Source organism: Pteropus medius, unplaced genomic scaffold, assembly GCF_902729225.1.
Source record: "Pteropus medius unplaced genomic scaffold, Ma_sr-lr_union100, whole genome shotgun sequence".
NCBI classification, from domain to species: Eukaryota; Metazoa; Chordata; class Mammalia; order Chiroptera; family Pteropodidae; genus Pteropus; species Pteropus medius.
Window position 1 is genome coordinate 157,750 of NW_024344371.1, and position 3,256 is coordinate 161,005.

Consider the following 3,256-nt stretch of genomic DNA (forward strand, 5'->3'; position numbering starts at 1 on the left):
AAAAACCCCAAAAAACAAAATGACAAAATGAGAATCTTAAAAGCAATAAGACAAAAGCAGTCAGTTACCTACAAGGGAGCTCTCATAACATAAAACTGTCAACTGATTTCTCAACAGAAATTTTGCAGGCCAGAAAGGATTGGCATGAAATATTCAAAGTGATAAGAAAAATAAAAGAAAGAAAGAAAAGAAAGGACCTATAACCAAGATTACTCTACCCAACAAAGCTATTACTTAGAATCAAAGAACAGAAAAAAAAAAAGCTTTCCAGACAAATCACCAAATCAGTATTGCAAGAAATGTTAGAGACTTTTCTAAGAAGGAAAAAAAGATCAAGTATATGAATAATAAAGTGGCAATAACTAAATATCACAATCACTTTAAATGTAAATGGATTAAATGCTCTAATCAAAAGACATAGGGTGTGGTGGTGGCTCCATAGTGTAGTGGTTAGCACGTCTGCTTTACATGCAGAAGGTCCTGGGTTCGTACCCCAGGTGGAGCCACGGACCATACCCCGGGTGCGCCCAGCCCCAGGTGCACTCCGCAAGTGTGTGGGAGGAGATGCTCCGCCTTCAGGATCCAGTTCTTAAAAAAGAGAAATGGTAACATCCATAGGTCAGACATGGAAGTTGGGGTCCGGGAGCGGGGGGAATTAAAGAGGGGCGGCAGGAAAGGCATAGGGTGACTGAATAGATAAGAAAACAAGACCCTTACATATGCTGCCAACAAGAGACCCACTTCAGATCGAAAGATACACACAGACCGAAAGTGAAAAGATGGAATAAGATTCTTCATGAAAACAGAACCAAAAAAAAAAAAAAGCCAGAGTAGCAATACTTATCTCAGATAAAACAGACTTTAAAATAAAGCTATAATAAGAGACAAAAAAAAGGACCCAGTAATTCCACTTTGGAGTATTTATTTGAAGAAACTCAAAACACTAATTCGAAAAGACATATGCTTCCACATATTCATTGCGGCATTATTTACAATAGCCCAGATATGGAAGTAACCTAAGTGTCCATCAACAGATGAATGAAAAAAGTGGTACATGTAGACAATGGAACATTACTCAGCCATAAAAAGAGAATGAATTCTTGCCATTTGCAACAACATGGATGGACCTAAAGAGTATTGTGCTGAGTGAAACAGAGAAAGACATATACCATATGATTTCACTTACATGTGGAATTTAAAAAAAAAAATTAAAAATAAAACAAAACAAACTCATAGATACAGAGAACATTTTGATGGTTGCCAGATGGGAAGAGAATTGGAGGTTGGGTGAAGGGAGTAAGGGATTAAGAGGTACAAATTGGTGGTTATAAAATAGTCATGGGAGTGTAAAACATAGCATAGGCAATATAGTCAATAATACTGAAATAACAGTGTAATAGGTGTCAGATGGGTACTAGATTTATCAGGGTGGGCATCTTGTAAGTTGTAAGTTATATAACTGTCATAATCCCTGTGTTCTATGCTCAAAACTAATGTTCCATGTCAACTGTAATTACAATAATTTTTAAATAAAAATAAAATATCACTGCATCAAACTACTTAAAGGTTTTTAATCAAGTATGAAAAAATAAAAACACTGTAGCAACCTGCTAATGAGTCTTTTAAAGATGAAGAATTATCTGAGCATTGTACCCCCGAGTTAACAGCTTAGTAACATTAGTGATCTAAGACTCTATTTCTGATGAGCTCCAAGTGATGATGATGCTGGGCCTGGAACACTTTGAGTAACCAGGGTAAACACCAGTATTGATGTGCCCATGTTCTTGAAATTTCAATAAATACAAAGATAGGCAAATTTTTCTCATGTTTAAGATAATTGGACTTTTTAAAAGACTCCTCACCTATATATATGTTCTAAAAAAGATGTGAGGTAGTATTTTACTTTACCTGCTTTCCTTTAGAAAAAGTAAAGATTTTTATTATGTTCTTTTTACTGTTTAATATCTGTAATCTTATTCCTTCCCCAAATCAGTTGCCATCGCCTTAGAAACTAATTTAGGAGACTCTAAAGTGTATGCAGATACTTCTTTAATTCTAAGCAAAACTCTGGAAGCAGGGCACAGATAATCAAACATTTATGTTAAAACTTGGTACCAAATGGACTGATGTAAACTTTGTACTTACTATGATTTGGGAATGCAATTACCCTTCTACAGCCTTCATATCAAAGTAGAAAAATAACCTAAGTAGTGACTTTAAGATGGTTAAGCATAATTTAAATTATGATGAAAAAAAGCCATAAGGCTAATGTATCTGCTACTTTTCTGTTTCTTAGCCCTCAAGTAAGAATGGAATAAGATCCCAAATGCTCTGAAGAGGGCCCAATCTATCACTCTTTCCTCTTCCCTTTTAGTTTCCTTTCTTAACCAATTATTCTATCATGCTTTCTAGTCTTAGAATCCATAGTCCTTGCCTTGTTTTTTGTTACTGCTGCATATATTTTACATGTCATGACTATGTGGTTCCAAAAAACAGATGCTTTTTGTTTATATTAATGTTTTCACTTATTTGTAGTGAATACTTTTTTCATAGATGCATGATTTTCTTTATAGTCATTATATCATCCATGGATAAGTGAGAGTTTGCTAAATTCATTAGAATTATTTGTATAATTTATGTATTTTATTTTCTGACTAAATATTTCCCATTTTTTCCATTAAGGGTATTTATTATTTGTTATAACCTAACATGTTTTTAGTGTTACATTAAAAATAGCTGATTCAATAACATGGTAACTTTTAAGCTAAAATAAATGTCACAAAGGTTTTTGGATTTAGTGTACATAGTGGCCAGGTCAGGTGGTGGGGAGTATAATGACATGGAGCAAAAAGTTGAAGGATCAAATTAATTTGAACATTTTTTTTATTTGACTCTCAAATTCTTGAGCATTTAACAAACTCTTCAAAAATTTAAACATAAAACTAATTTTAAAAATCCCAAAATTTTGTAGTTTGTTGGGAGAGCACATTTGCAAGATTTAGATCCATCGGAGGAAAATGGGAGGTCTTATAATAAGTTTTACAGAGATCTTCCCTTGGTTGAAAACAAATGTGCTATAAAGAGAAACTGTACTCACCGCAGAAGTCAAGATGCATCTGAAATGTATGGCTTGTCATAAAACTGTGGGCCCTAAAAAAACAAAGCCAAGCAGCCTTTTCTACACAGAGACCTCTCATGCAAACCACACTTCAGGGAGAAAGCTGCACTAAGCTGCCTGCCTCCAGCACTGAAATGC

General features: G+C 34.4%; 1 non-coding gene across 1 annotated transcript; it reads left to right on the forward strand.

The window, feature by feature from the left end:
- The first annotated feature begins 432 nt into the window (after window positions 1–432).
- Window positions 433–506, forward strand: TRNAV-UAC (transfer RNA valine (anticodon UAC)). The gene has a single exon. It is a non-coding gene; the product is annotated as a tRNA-Val (tRNA).
- The last annotated feature ends 2,750 nt before the right edge of the window (window positions 507–3,256 follow it).